This window comes from Podarcis raffonei, chromosome 9 (assembly GCF_027172205.1).
Source record: "Podarcis raffonei isolate rPodRaf1 chromosome 9, rPodRaf1.pri, whole genome shotgun sequence".
Taxonomy (NCBI): Eukaryota; Metazoa; Chordata; class Lepidosauria; order Squamata; family Lacertidae; genus Podarcis; species Podarcis raffonei.
Genome location: NC_070610.1, coordinates 22095857 through 22112031, shown reverse-complemented (window position 1 = coordinate 22112031; position 16175 = coordinate 22095857). Strand labels below are relative to the sequence as shown.

The 16175-nt window shown below is 45.1% G+C and overlaps 1 protein-coding gene across 2 annotated transcripts in view; it reads left to right on the top strand.

The window, feature by feature from the left end:
* The first annotated feature begins 2694 nt into the window (after positions 1-2694).
* The window catches only part of MTUS1 (microtubule associated scaffold protein 1), a 103266-nt gene continuing 89785 nt past the window's right edge, over positions 2695-16175 (top strand). For both annotated transcript variants that reach the window (XM_053404466.1, XM_053404465.1), the window contains exon 1: positions 2695-2791. The gene's annotated coding sequence lies outside the window, so the exon portion shown is untranslated. The remainder of the gene's footprint in view (positions 2792-16175) is intronic.

Sequence of the window (16175 nt, the reverse complement as noted above, 5' to 3'; positions counted from 1 at the left end):
AGCAGTGAACTAGTGCTAAAAGATCTATGTGATGTATTTCCTCTCCTTATGAGTTTGCACACAGGTGATCAAACAGAGCTGACCTTTAAGGCAACAGATGCTATTCTAAATCTTCAGGTGCTAGCTTCACTGAATAGCCTGCATGAGCCACCTAGTTAATTTAATGCCCTGTAAGTACCATTTTCATCAATTGGATCTGAGTTATGCGTTTACTCACCAAACAAGTATGCATTCTCATGATTTGACAGCTTCTCTTATGGTGTTTTTTTGTGTGTGTGTGTACTTTCTCTCCAGAGCAAACCATAATGAAAGTAAACATAGTTTTCTTTCATGCGGCAATAACGTAAGACTGCATTTAGCACAGTCCATTCATCTTTTAAAATACTTGGGTCAAAGAACACAATGCCCTCCTGACGTGCTCAGTTACCAAATCATTTAAAGTAGTGCCAAGTCACCAATGTTCTCTAGTATTAAGTCTTCCATGGAATTTAGATCCCAGACTGATGCACATGGAGGTTACCTTGAGTAGGGGGGAAAACTTTCCTATGTCTATTTAGGTGTCCAGGTCTAACAGAGAACAAATCTCTTGTCCCTATAATAGTTGAGTAGAAGATGGAATTTTGGAAGAAGTGAATGAAATGGAATTTTGTCATGTCTTGGGTGGAGAAAAGTTACATCTGCTCAAATTGCCTCTTTTTTTACAACTATTAAATGTACAAGAGCCCCAATCCCCTTTTGTATCTTGTCAGTCAGCCTCACTGGTAACTTACCATTTAATGCCAATAGCATACTAAGTATAGCACAGCACCAAATACAAGTGGCATGATCCCAGCTTAGAAGATTAAGGCTGACAGCCTGGTCCACATTTTAGGCTGCAGTCCTAACCTTATTTACTTGGAGGCAAGTGCCACTGAGACCTTGGAAGCTATTGCCAAGAAAACATGGGTCGGGCCAGGCTATTCTTCTTCTTCTTCTGAACAATTCTGGGACGTATTCCCAATTTTAAATATTGTAAACTGGTGCTTGGAGATCATCATTTGCAAAAAGAAATCCCATGCATGCCTGCTCAAACGTTCCATGGAATCCTGTAGGGCTTGCTTCCAGGATTGCAGTCTGAATGACTAAGCAATCATGCATGCCCAAGCTCTTTATTGCCAGCAAAGCCCAAAGCAGATTTTGAATCTGTTTCCTTTTAGGAACTCGTGTACAGTTTGACACATTTAAACATTTCTTTTTATTGCACCTTCAAACCACTGTGGTTTTGTGTTTTACCACTTCTTGCTGTCTACTTTCATAATCAGCAGCAATCGGTTTTGTGAAGTTATGACCCCAGATTCTTGTGTGTCAGTAAATGCCAAACCTACTTATGTTCTAAGGGGATGAGTTAGCTGCATCATTGCAATTCCCCTGGGAGAGGCACCAACATTGTTTTCCTGAAGGGGCTCGGTTTAATGCATAAACTATGGAATTTGCTCCCACAAGACGTAGCTACAGGATGGCTGTGTTCTGCCTCCATCTTCTTCTTGGGAATCCCAGGTGTAGAGGGCACTGATGGCTCAGGTCAGGGGTGCCAACCTGAATAAAATATTTAGGGGGCAGGTAAGCCCTCCCCCCGCACAATCTATCACATGCTGTAGTACACGCACACTATTTGAATGGCAAATAGCCATGAATTTGGGGTGCCCTGGCCCCCTTGAAAACTTTCATTGGGGGAGCCAAAGGAACCTTGGGCCCTAGAAGTCGGTTCCTATGGCTCAGGTCTTGCTTGTGGGCTTCTCCCTGTGAGAACCTGAAGCCGGACTAGATGCATACCCTCCGACATTTCTCCGTTGAAAATAGGGACAGTCCCATTCCATAAGGACATTTTACTATTTATTATTAACATTTATTATTTAACATCTGACTGGGTTCCCACAGCCACTTTGGGTAGCTTCCAACATATATAAAATCATAAGAGAACATTAAACATTTTTATAAAAAACCTTCCCTATACAGGATTGCCTTCAGACGGCTCAGGGGGTTGGATAACTCCATACCCTCCAACTTTTCTCCAACGAAAATAGGGGCATCCTAAGGAGAAGCGGACATTCCGGGATCCAAGCGGAAACCGGGAGGGCAATCAGAAAAATCAGTGGCGTCCTTGGAAAATAGGGATACTTGCAGGGTCTGCCTTTGCCCTGCTCTAGCAAAGCTTTTCTTAGCCTTCAAGAGCAGGCAGAAATGCAGCCAGTAAGTCTCTCCCCCCTCCACCTTTCTGGTCATGTAGATGAAGCGATGGGGCATAAGCCTCACCTGGTCAAAGGCTGTCGGCTGTGTTAAAGTCACAGCAACCGAGGTGGGCGGGGGTGGGCTCTGCGGGATGCGACACCCAGGAGGATCGACCCCCAAAGCGACACAGAACAAAGTGTACGGGTTTTGTCCTGCGGCGTTTGCGCTCACGTGTGTCTTACTTGTTCGAGGGAGAAGGAAAGAGTCGCGATCTGGCCCCGCTCCGCTTCTGGGCCAGGTATTGAGGAATGCCGTGACGTCACCGGGGGGGGAGGAAAGGCAGGTGCTGCGGCTCCGTCGAAGAAAGGAGGCGAGGAAGGCGCTCCTCGGCTGGTCCCGGCTGGTGCTGAGCACGCGCACTGGGCGGCGAGCGGACCCAAAAAGGGGTGGGGGGAAGGGAAAAAAAAGAAAAGAAGAGCGCGAGAAACCCAGGAACGAGGAGTGCGCGCCCAGACACACTCGCATACCCAGCAGCTGCCCAAGGCGCGCGAGGCGAAGCGTCCCGCCGCCGCCTCTGCGGAAGGTAATAAAGCGCCACTGCAGGGCTGCTGCGCTTCGGCGGGAAGCTCGGCGAGGTGAGGGGGGCGAGGGGACGGAGGAAACTGAACGCCGCTCGTCCCTTTTGCCCTCAGGCTCCTCAAAGCTGGAAGAGTGGCGCAGCGGGTAACCGAGAGAGAGCGGACTCTGAGGCTGAGGGGAGTCGGTGGGCTTTTGTGGGGCGTGAGGCGCCGCGGGAAAAGGTCGTGAGGGAACTTTGGGGGCGCCGCAACTTCGGGTGGGTGTCCGCCTTTGAAAAGGGCTACGGCTGTGGGGTCTGAGGCGAGATTTATAGATATATGTGTGTGTGTGTGTGTGTGGAAGAGGGTCGCTGTCAAGTTGGCGCGAGGAGCTGTGGAGAGCTTCGCCTCGTCTCCCACTCCCCCCCCCCCCGCTTTCTCCGTGGCCTCCCCCATTCCGGCGGGACGCGCGGCTGGGCCAATGGGGTGCGCGGCCGCGGCGGCGGGGGTCTCCCCATTGGCCGGCGGCCTTGGCCTTCCTGCGAGTTGCTTGGACTCCGAGTTGCTCTTGCCCTTTCCTTCCCCCTGGCGTTTTGCTGCTGTTGGCGCCGGCTCTGGCTGGGCTCCGCCTCGGCCGCATTGGCCCGCCGCGATTCTGCGCCTTCTCTCCGCCCTGCGCCCGGGGGTGGGGGGAGAGAGAGAGACGGCTTCTCTCCTCTCCCTCTCTCCTTTCCCCCCACCCCGCGCCGCCACCCGCCAGCTTTAGCTTGTGCCAGGCACTTAAGGGGAAAGTTGGCAAGGATGTCGCAGCTCAGGCCAAAGGGTTCTCTCTCCTGGCTGATCCCTGTTGCGCCTGCTCTGTGCTGCGAGCCCTTCTGCGAACGGGACCTGGCGCAGGCTGCCGCTGATCAGATGGGGAGAAATCGCATTTGCGGACTCCGAAGAGTTTAGGCAACAGGCGTCCTCGTTTCATCGCTTGAGGGCCGGTGGAGGCGTTGCCGCAGCTGACAGTAGAAAAAGCCCATTAAGTTTTTTCTTCTCTCCGAGTTTTGTGCTTGATCTTACAGAACGTGGAAGGGATGCCTGATGCCCCTAGGTAACTGCTGAGAGGTTTATATTTCACATTTCAGACTGGTTTAAATCTCCAGTCTGAAAAGAAAAGTGTGTTTCTTACATTTGGCACATCTGTAAAACTGATATCTAGTAGAATGTATATCTGGCTTTTTTGGGGGGAAAGTATCATTTGCTTTCTGTTCCGCCTTAACAATATGATACACAGATAGGTAGGCTCAAAGTTGTTTCTATTCGTTTGAAAACGCCCCTGAAGTTGAACTTGATATGGCTTATTTCAAGACCTTATGGATTGTTTCACCTTCCTATCAGTAAAACAGGATTACTGGTTGGTTTGTAGAATGCTTTGAAAGGATGAATGGCACCCATTACTTTGAAACATTCTTTGTGACTCCCAGCAGCCTCAGGCAGCACAAGCCAATGGCCAGGAATGGTGAGAGTTGTCATCCAGCAACATCAAGAATTTGTTATTAAGTAAAACCTCCTCACAGCCTACCAAACAACATAGCAGGATGTTAATCCTAGCAGGCTTAGAATAGCATGCTATTTACGTGTGCACAACAACAACAACAACAACAACATTGAATGTTTGTGTTCTTAATATCATGGGTTCTGCTTTGGTTTATTTGCTTTTCTCTTTTGGTTCAGGAACTTGATTGGAACAGATTTGTGAATGTCTCTTAATGGGGCCCTAGCCATAGAAATTTCCTAAGGAAGGAATAACTGTTAAGGTCCTTTAAGGCACACTGCAGTCAGAAATCTCTTTTCCTCACTCAGCCCCTCCCCTTCCCCCACAGTATTCCTGGCATCAGATTGTTCCTATGCTGCTTCCTCTCTGCTAGGCTAACGTCTAGTGTCAGGTTTTCTCATCATGGGGAGAACCACTCTAGGGCTTGTATTGAATAACCCAGTGAAAACTACCAAGTTTATAGGCTAATCCTTATATGCTGTCTGGAGGGTGACCAACAACAATACCTAACTCTCTACTGTTTCTCTCCCGTGCCCCCGCTCACCTCACTTGCCTAGCAGTAGACTTCTCAAGGTCTGCTGGGGCAACCAGAACTGCTGAACCAAGAGTGAAATTACCATATGTGTGTGTACTCTTAAGGTAACCAGCTGATTCTGCAGTCCAGGTGAAGCCTTTCGTGGGAAAACCTGTGCTGCTCTATTTTAATGCTTCAAACTCTGAAACCATCATTGAAGCAAGAGGTTGGAATGTGCATGCTTTATTGTTACAAGAGAAGCACTCAGATGCTTGTCTCCGTCAGACAGGCCGAACAGTGTCAAGTAGCACTCCGGCTTTTTTTCACATCCAGTAGAAATGTCCTTTCTTTCTCCTGCGCAGACAGTTGCATTCTCAACACTGACCTCTCTTTGATTTGCTTAGCATTCTGCACTGCTGTGACAGTTAGTATGACAGGAATAATAATTGGACTGCAGTTCTAGAAGGACAGCTAGAGGCAGGGGATCCTTTAAACTTCTCCATTGAGGGGGAACAGCAGATGCCCCCCCTTAAGCGATAAGTGTGATGGAGCCTGCGCCTCCCTAGCTTTGCAGCCCCCATCCTGCTCCTGCTGGTGTGCAAGCAGGAGCCGGATCAGGGCTCTCTCAGCTGGGGAGGGGGAGCACCTTAACGGAGCCCTCTCACCGCCGGGGGCTCTTTAAAACTGCTTGGTTGATGTGAGGGTAACAGCACGCTCCTCAGCCAAGCAGTTGAAAGAGGCAGAGGGAGGAACAAGCTGTATCAGCACCTCACTGATGCAACTTGTTTCTCCTTCTGCCAATATGAGGGCAGACGATGGCAGTGTCATTCAGTGGTATATCGCTGGTGAAACCGCTGCCTCCAGCGCCTGGCTGCAGCTTGTTTCGCCCTTGGCGCTGGTAGCAGAGGGATTCAGAAGTCAGCAGTTTTACCAGCAATATACTGCTGAGTGAAACTGTCATCGTGGTCTGCCCCTCATACCGGTCCTGGGCGATATATTGATATATCGCCCAGGCGTCTGAACACTCCCCTCCCAACACCACTCTCTGGACACGGCCCAGGAGGAAGGAGCGGAACCGCTGTAGAACAATGTCCCTTCAGCTCCTAACTCCTCTAGATGGTCCAGAAGGATGTCATGGTCAATGGTGTCAGAGGCCACTGAGAGATCCAGCAGAACTAGGAAACAGTTTTCACCTCTGTCTCTAGCCCACTGGACATCATCGACCAGCGCATCCAAGGCAGTTTCAGTCCTGTGATGAGGCCTGAACCCTGATTGGAAGGGATCCAAATGGTCCACATCCTCCAGACATGCCTGGAATTGTTCAGTAACCGCCTGCTCACTTACCTTGCCCAAGAATGGAAGATTTGAGATTGGACTATAATTGGCCATGATGGCTGAGTCCAAAGATGGTATTTTTAAGAAGTGTGTCTGGGAAGACTCCCTCACAGAGGGAAGTATTCACCACCCCACAAGGCCAATTGCCCAACCCTCCCTGGCTTGCTTTTATGAGCCAGGATGGGCAGTATCACTCGTCTAAGCAGGCTGTCCAAATCCTCAGAGGTAACTGATTGAAATTGATCCCATACAACCTGACTAGTCAGAGTCTGGCACTCTCCCTCCCCAGTCCTGCCCCTACGGTGGGTCTGAGTAATTTTATCTGCAAAAAACTTTGCCAAGTCACCACAGGAGATATTGGGGTCCTCACTGGACCCCGATGGTAAAGGTGGATCCTTTAAACTCTGGACCACCTGGAGGAGTCTCCTGTAACTATTTTCCACAGATGCAATAGAGGCAGTGAAGAAGGTCCTCTTCACCATCAATATCACCACTTGGTAGGCTTGACATTGAGCTCTAACCTGTGTTTGGTCTGATTTAGAGTGGGTTTTCTGCCACTGGTGCTCTAGCTGTCTCAACAGTTGTTTCATCGCCCTTAGCTCCGGTGGAAACCATGGAGCCATCTGGACCCCATGCAATTGGAGAGGGTGCTTCGGAACCAGACAGTCGATAGCCCTGGTTATCTCTGCATTCCAGTGGACCACCAGGGCATCAGCCAAAAGGCCATCAGAGTTAATTTATCAAGCTAAAACTGACACACACAGTTGGTATAAACGTTTGTAATAAAGCTATCTAAAGATCAATAGTCGTCCAACCTGCTTAGACATGAGATGCACCTTTTCAGTTTTTAAAGGTCTTTTTCTCTTATCCTTTCTCGCCCCTATCTATCTTTTCCTTTGAAACTTTTTATTTGGTGCAGGAGAACTCAAACCAAAAACGGTTGGTGCCACCAACTGTGGCTGCAACCCACGAGTTGAATGCCAGTAGTCTGCTAAAATGTTCCCAAGTAATTGCTTTGGAAGGTTAGTAAAGTTTCTTACTTGGAAGAACAAGTTCGTTTTTTAAAATGTCCAATGGTCAGGGATGATGGGATTGGAAGTCCAATGACAATCTGGAGTGCAGCAGGCTCCTCATTCATGCTCAAGTGCTTCAGTGGGAAACATGCAAAAAAGAAGCCATTGCCATTATTTCAATTATTGAAATAATTCAAGAATTATTTTATAGTGTGTAATGTACTTAAATTAAATATATACCCTTTTCATGTCAAAATGGTTGAAGCTGGCATTGCACCGATAATTTTACCCTCAGTGATTGATGGGAAAAGTACAAAGGGGCATGGTGAAGAAGAGCTTGTAATTGGAGGAGGAGTCATTCCCAGTTAATTTTTTGTCCATCTTGTCATTGGCTGCCAGTCCAGGTACTTATTCTCAGAGTAATCTGTTACTGTGGCCTTTAGCTTATTATTCAGAACACCCAGGACAGGTGTTTTCTTGTGGGAAAACTTGGCCAGCAATGAAATGTTTTGTTTTGTTCGTGTTTATTCCGTGAACTAAACATCAAACCTTAGGTGTGTTGTGTTTTCTTCAACATAGTAGGCATCATTTGGGTTGCTTAGTTGCCTCTTTTCTAAAAGTGGATATAATTGGAGAAAATAATTATTGCATTGCAGAAAATAATTACTGCGTTGGACGAAATGTTGGTTAGGTGTAGGAATCCTTGTCTTTCTCAATCCTCCTCCCCCCTACCCTGCCCTCTTTTTATGGTATTTCTCTTCCTCTCAGTCAGGGACCGTAACCTTGACCTGAGAGAAACCTCCATCAAAGCATAACTGGATTAGCCACACAGTTTAAAGCCTGTCTCTCTTTTTTTAATGCAGAGAATTTAGCATGTTGTGACTTGCTAGTTACTATAATGTGTTTTGTGACTACCCAAGTTTCCAAAAAAGATGGGGAACAGTAGAGTGTTTAGTTCGTTTTAAGAGCATGAGTGTCATTTTGAGGCATGCAGAGATCTGCTGGAGTCTTGCATTAACTAAATCTCACAGTCGTGGATGATGTATCAAGACTGGAGTGGGGCTCCCAAGAGCATACTTGTAGGTGTCAAAGTTGTGAAGAAGTCTTGGCGATTTTTTCTTCTAATTTCCAATAGTGTGGTAATACTAGTCTGTGAAACAACAACAACAACAAGCCATAGGAAATGTTGGATGTTTGTTTGATGGATTCCTTTGTAATAAAGGAAGAAAATCAGTGGTATGAACATGGAAGTTTAAATACTGCAATTCAAAACACTCGTGTAATTAAGTATCACGCCTCAACTTGTGATGTGGTTAAGGTCATCTAGCTTTGTAAAGATGCTCAGTAGTTTCAAATGCTTATACTTTTGTTTCTATTTATACAAAACACTGCTGGCAAAAAGAGGGGGACTGGAAAGGGCATTCACGTTGAAATCTGATACCGTTGCACTGTGGTCAAGGAAAGGTGGTGTGTGAATGATTTCTTGAGGTTCACTGAAAAATGAAAGGATTTTTTAAAATGCTTTTTAGTACCAAGCATGCCTCAAGCAATCAATGGCCCACTAAAGAAATGTACAGGACAAACTCGACTGCTTGGAATGAGCTGATGAAATCCCTAAGTGCTTTGCTTCAGTATGCTGGCATATAAAGTGCCACTGGGTTAAACGTTTTCCAGGCATCACTTGTAAAGTTATTGGGGAAAAATCAGGTTACATTATAACAGATGTTTAATAAACCTTCATTGCAGAATGTATGTACCAATGAACAGATTGTGTTAAGGTAGGAAAAAATACGCATCTCTCTCTCTCTCTCTCTCTCTCTCTCTCTCTCTCACACACACACACACACACACACACACACACACTCAGATCTTAATTGTTTTATTTGCTATTTGTATGGGAGACCTATGTTCAAGTTTTAGTCCAACAGAACATTTCCTTTCCTTTCTTGCCTTAGAAAATGAAAGTTAATTGGTGAGCTGTCTGTGAGACTGCAAGCCTAAGCATGTGTGCTTGGAAATGAGCCCCATTGAAAGCACTGGGACTTGGTTCTGACTAAGCAAGTTTCTTCTGCATTTGACATAAAGAAACAACTGAAGTATTTGCATGAGCTATTTGCCTTTTTGATTGAACCTATGAATATGTAAAGTTAGTTGATGATGGTGGATGCATTCCAGGGGTTTGGAAGCTACATATCTACAATGAGTAGGTAAAAAAAACCACCTAAATTTTCTGCTTCAATTGTAGTGTGTGATCTGTTCAACCACAGTAATCAGTTGTAACTGGTTGAGTACAAGGTGTGGGTTTGGGAGATTTTTTTTTTTTAAGCTGAGGTATAGTGGAAAAGCTTTTGACTGTGTTGTGCTTTAATGACTGTGAAGCTTCTGGAATTGGAAATTTAACTGTACTTGTAATAACTTTTTTTAAAAAAACGTCTTTCAACAAATATCTCCAACATATTGTGCAGGGCAGTTCCAAACAGGAATACAGCATTTCAGCTTATTTGCTGCTGAACTTCAGGGTGGTATAGTAGTCACAAGCTGGGCACTTCCCCAATTCTTGGAGACTTCACAGTGAATACGTTTTAACAAGTTGAAACTCATACTGGTGTTTCCATTTGAAACTGAGGCAGCTCCAGAGTACTCTCATTTCCTTGGGTGCACAGGATTAGGTAGAATCACTTTGGTAAAGAAAGCTTGCTTACAACAACTCCATGGATTTATTTCACTTGCATGAAGCTGTTGATTAAGCACAATAACCTTCATTGTGGGTTGAGGCTTTTGCCTGAATGTGTGAACTACACGTCTTGGAAAGTATGATGAAAGATTTGTGTCGTTGGTTCGTTTACTTTAACGCATGCAATTTTCCATGATGAATATGCAGATGTGAACTCTCAGATTTTTACAGAAGAAGCTGATGTCGGTCATAAATTATGGTTAGCAGATTGCATCTTATAGATCAATGCTTGAGGAGAGCACTGTACTAAGAAAACATTCTGACATTGAAGCTGCATAATGGGTTATGCTGTAGGAAGCTGCTTCTCTGTGATGGGATGGAGTTATTGACTGCAAAACGATTGTTTGAAGTTAATGGGATAATGCCACAGAAATGATTACGTATTTACCACTGGTGAAATTTCATGTTGCTAGGGTAATCTTCAAGTCATGTGGGGCAAGGAGAGATGACATGATTGGTGTGGAGGTTAACTTTGGAACTCTAGAATTCCCTTAAGGGCACTTTCTTGAGTGATGGAAAGTGTTCTCCGGGATATGGAATGGTATGGAATGTCAATGAGGGGGGAATGGCTGACTTTTGCTTACTCAATCAATATAGGTTTGCCTTGCATTCTTGCATTGCAGACTGGGGGAATTCAAACATTGATTCGCACATTGCTTTTAAATGTAAGAAGAGCCTGCTGCACCAGCCTAGTGGCTCATCTAGTCCAGCATCTGGTTTTCACACTTGCCAACTTGATGCCTGTGGGAAACCCGCAAGCAGGATTGGGGACAAGAGCATTCTCGCCTCCTGCAGTTTCCAGCAACAGGTATTCAGAAGCATTACTGCTCCAACTGTGGAGGCAGAGCATAGCCATCATAGCTAGCAGTCATCAATGACTGTCTCTAACACGAATTTGTCAAATTCTCCATTAAAGCCATGTGTTCCCATTCATCCTTCATTTAAAGTCCAAGGGCTGAGAGCCAAATTGCATGACAGCTGAGAGGTACGTGTGACTGGGAGATGCAGCCATTTCTATGTACATGCTATATATTTAGGTAAGCATGTTAAATGTGCACAAGGTTCTTGTTATCCTTGTTAAGAACCTTAAGAGTCATGACTTAATATATACAGAAAATAAATTGTATAACGTGGTAACTATACAGTGGTACCTCGGGTTATAGACGCTTCAGTTTACAGAAGCTTCAGATTACAGACTCCACTAACCCAGAAATAGTACCTCATGTTAAGAACTTTGCTTCAGGATGAGAACAGAAATCGTGCTCTGGCGACGCGGCAGCAGCAGGAGGCCCCATTAGCTAAAGTGGTGCCTCAGGTTAAGAACAGTTTCAGGTTACGAACGGACCTGTGGAACGAATTAAGTTCTTAACCTGAGGTAGCAGTGTATCAACACCTCATTGCACTATGGCTTGGACTACACCTGCTAACTTCTTTTTAAAAAATCCGTCTTAGCTAATGGCAGTTGTGGGTTGCTTCCATTCATGTGATAACATAGTAGTGACTGCTATAAGAGAGCACTATGTTTTCCCATTTATTTTCTTGTTGGGGATCACTTTTAATATAAGCAGAGTGTTTGGTACTATTATTCCTGCTTCACCCAGGAATAATTTGCCTCCTAAACCCCACGGTTTGCTAAAGGAAATGAAAATGTTTTCATTTCCCAGTGCTTTTTCAGACGAGACTAGTTACTCAGAATGGTTGTAATTCTCACTTCAAGCATCCAAAGACCTCTCTTCATATCCCAGAAAAGTGCAAATTATGAGAAAGAGGGCTTTCCCTCATTACTTCTTTGGTGGTCAGCAGGAAGCATACCTAGCTGTAAGTAGGATATGTTGGCGATGATCAGTCCCACCATGGAGACATAGCATGAAGACATTGACATACTTTAATGGGGAACAACGTGTTGAAGGTTGCAGGGTCAACCCTTGGCATCTACTACTGAAGGAGTCAGACTATGGAAAGACCCCTGTATGAGATCCTCGGGAAGACTGAACGCCTTTGCAGAAGCGGGATTGTAATTTGATGATGGTGAAGGTATGAATGAGCCCGTCAAATTGCACGCGTGGCTTGCAGTACAGTGCAATTAGAGATGTAGTTCACACTTTCAGCTGACAGTGTTTAGCTGCTGAGAAATCCAGCAATATGTATACCAACCCAGAGGCCCTAACTACACTTTGCATATGCATGCATGTAACAAATGTCCAGTGGCTGCTTTCTCATCAGGTGGGAGATTTGGAGCAGTTAAAAATGACACTTATCCTTTCCCTGCACACTGCTTCTGAACCCAAGCCACTTGCCCCTGCTTAGTTTCCTTTTTTTAAAAAAAACGGTAGCTTACTTACACACTTACCATACTGTATTGAATAATAAACAAATCCACCCTAGAACAAAAACTTTAAACTCGGTGATAAATAGCTTTCTATTAAAAAAAAAAAGGGGCTAGGAGACAGATGCAGACAAAAAAAGCGTATTAGCAGGATTCCATTTGCTTCACACACAGAAGAGCCATTCACCAAGCTCTTTAGTCTTCCCAACTGAAGGAGCTGTGCATGTCCCTAACACATTCCTCTTGTCTCTACTCCTTTACCCTTAATTTCCTGACTGAAACCCCCATCGCATTAGGAGAAGGAACTAAGACCAGAGCCGTAGCAGTGGGGAGGGCTAGCCAGGTTTTTTGCCCCAGGTGAAGCCTCCAGAGGGGTGCCAATGAGGCTCCCAACCCATGTGTGTGTGTGTGTGTGTGTGTGTACACAAATGCATGTGGGGGGCCCAGCGATGTAGCTAGCCGCTTGGGTGCCTAGTGCGGGGTGTGTGTGTCCTGCAGCTGGGGGCGGGGCTAGCCTCTCCGCCACTTGGGGCCTCTCCACTGCCTCCCCCTCAGCTGTAGGGCAGCTGTGGGAGAAGCAGCGTAGGCAGAGGCAAGTCCCATGCTGCCATTTCAGGCAGCGCAGAACCTGCAGGTGCCTAAGTCACTGTGTCACTCCTAAAAAGTTCATTTTGTCACCTTCCCTCAGTGATGACACCTGGGGCGGACTGTACCCCCACACCCCCTCCCTCTGCCACTGGGGGGCCGGGTCATACTGGGTCTTTGACCCGGGTGAAAATAAGCCTAGTTTCGCCCCTAAGACTTCCAGCTTCTGAACTATATAGACCCTCTCCAACCTTGCATTCCAAGCTCAGTGCAAAATAGTTTCGTAAAATTATAAGGGAGGGGGCAACCTGCCCTCCATCCGTGTGCCACAACCTTTTAGCCATGTTTTATTCATGTTCTAAAATGAAAATAGTGAAATTCCTTGCCTGAATTTTTGTGACACTTGTTGAAAAATTGTAAAAGGGGGTAGTTGTTGTTGTTTAGTCGTTTAGTCATGTCCAACTCTTCATGACCCCATGGACCAGAGCATGCCAGGCACTCCTGTCTTCCACTGGTCAAACTCATGGTGGTAGCTAAAAGGGGGTAAGTAATAGCCAAATATAAACTGGATAACTTTTTGTTGATTTTTTTTAAAAAAATGTTTCTCCATGAGCCATATTTTTAGTTCCTGAATTTACAATTTTTCATGCTTGTTGGCTAGTTCCCTTCTTGCTCCAAGATGAATGGTGAAATTATTCTTAATTCATAGGGAAGGTATCCAAATTCTTGTCGTTAGCTATGCCCCAGTTTCACTGTTAATACAGCACTTTCCAGTACTACTGTTTCTCCCTCCTGCCCTCAAATCTTATTCTAATTTAGGTACCATTCTATTTTAGTCAGCTGTTGTGTTGGTGCTCCTGCTCACTTTTGAATGGCTACAAAGTCTCTAAAGTGATGCCAGCTTGCTATCAACAGAGGTGAAGTGTTGGTGCAAGATTCAAGTATTCTTCTCTGAAAAAGAATACTAGCTGCTTTGTGTTAATCCTGTGTGTCAACAGTTCAGTGTTTGTTGGACAGGTTGGGAATGAATAAGGGTGAACAAGCTGAGGCTTGAACTGGACAAGATGGAAGTACAGTGGACGCTTGGGTTGTGAACATAATCCGTGCGGGATGCATGTTTGCAACCTGCAGCGTTCACAACCTCAGCAGCGCGTCTGTGCATGTGCGGGTTGCGATTCGGTGCTTCTGCGCATGCGCAAAGAGTGATTTAGCGCCTCTGTGCATGCACGACTGCCAAAACCCGGAAGTAACCCGTTCTGGTACTTCCTGGTATCGGCGGTCCCGTAACCTGAAAAAATGCAATCTGAAGCGTCTGTAACCCGAGGTACGACTGTACTGTGTGTCAAGAAGACAACTGATGAGGATGGAGTTGCACTTCCTTAAGCTAAGGACCAAGTCCATAGCTTGGGGTCCTTATGAGCTGAACACAGGTGGTGTCTGTTGCTAGGTGTGCCTTGTACCTATCTACACCTGATCTCTCCCTATCTAGAGACATTGGACCTTGTCCTAGTCGTTGCCAGGTACTGTAATGTACTCAGGGGTGTCAATAGGACTTTCTGGGTCCAGACTGTATGTCATTTGGGTCCTATGCCCCACTCACAAACAAGACACAAATATGCATAGTTTTTATTCACTTTTGTGGTTGAGTTGGAGCAGGGTTTCCCCCCTCACTTCTCCCTGGCCAAATGGCTTAGGTGAGGCAACTCCCAGGAAATATGATGCTACTAATGTGAGCTTGTAGCATATGTTGTGTTGTTGCATTGCCCATTTTACTTTCCAACAGATGTATATTTAGAACATTAAAACAAGGGTGTCTCCCAGCAAAGCAGTTTCTACATTGCCTGGAGTAGCTCAGTTGGTAGAGCGCAAGACTCCTGATCTCAGAGTCGTGGGTTTGAGTCCTGCATTGGGCAAAAGGTTCCTGTATTGCACTAGATGACACTCCTGGTCCCTTCCAACTCTACAGTTCTGTGATTGTACTAGCACAAAGCTTTCCGCTTGCTCCTTTCCCTGTGTGCCTCTGCATCCTTCCCAAATGTGTTGTGGAGGGTCAGAGGAACCCCTGAAACAGATTTAGGTGAGTGGGTTAGAGGAGAATGAATGGGAGCTCTGTTGCACAACAAAAAGTCCTTGTGCTAGAGGAACTTCTTTGGATAGTGCTCAATGCTTTTTAAAAATATTCAGTTGTAGGCTTCCTTCATATTTAGAAGGTCTATATGAGGAGGAGAAATAGGAAACTTGGGAAATGTGCAGTGAGTGCATGTCTGCCGAGCATTTTCAGTATTATGAACAGGATCCTTTTAAATATGGCCAGGATCCAAAGTAATATGAAATTAGCTGAGTGAGCCAGAGATGGCTTTAGAATTATTGATGAATAGTAGCCCTCAATTCTTTTGTATGGTGAACAATTTCGAAATCGAGTGGAGTTCAAAAAAGGACAAAACATTACACAGGGCTAGTGCAATCTTATTGTAAACATTTTCCACTCATACATTTGTGTTTGGCATATTATCCTATGAAGTGTAAGTATACCCACTAGGAGTAGAAATTAACATCTGGTAGACTGCATTTCAGTACATGCCTGGTGGGTACAATTTTTTATTTAAAATATTTATAAGTCACTTTTTAGCCTCACAAGATAACTTCCATACTATATTCAAATGCAAAACAACAAATAACCAGAAAATAAAAGTAGTAAAACGATCCATAATAATATTTGCTAGTAGTATTGCAACATAAAGGTAGCTGATGGCATCAACAAGGCTTAGTTGCTAATTTTGGTGCTAGAGGATCAATGCAAATGGAAACTGGTAGCTCTGTGATATCACACTGGCATTTGCTTCATTTTGAATATTGCGAAGCTAACTAAACTAAAACCAGCAACAAGGCACTATTGCAGTCACATCGAGCTAATTTCTTAGGCTAGGTATATTGATGAGAGAACACTTCTGTAGAAGGTCATTCAATAACACTAGTGTAAGTTATATTTAGCACTTGTGTACAGTATAACAGACTCTGGTTAGAGTAAAGCTACTATTAATACTACCCAGTTATTTATGTACAACATGAGGGGACAACCGTTGTAGAGAGAGGAAGCTTGTAACATCACCAGTTCTCTCCCAATACAAATTGCAGGTATGTTTCTCTCCTTCACTCCCAAATCCAGACCTACCCCCCCATTCCAGGCTCCCGATCTGGACCCTTCTCTGCACCAACAATTTGGGAAAGAAAAGGTTTGCACTTGGCCCATGAACAATGACAGAGGTAATTTGGTCCTGATTTAAGAACCACTTAAGGAGTTCCTTTGTCAGCATGATTGTGTAGCTGTGGAACACCCCTATTAAATTGTAATAAACTAAACTG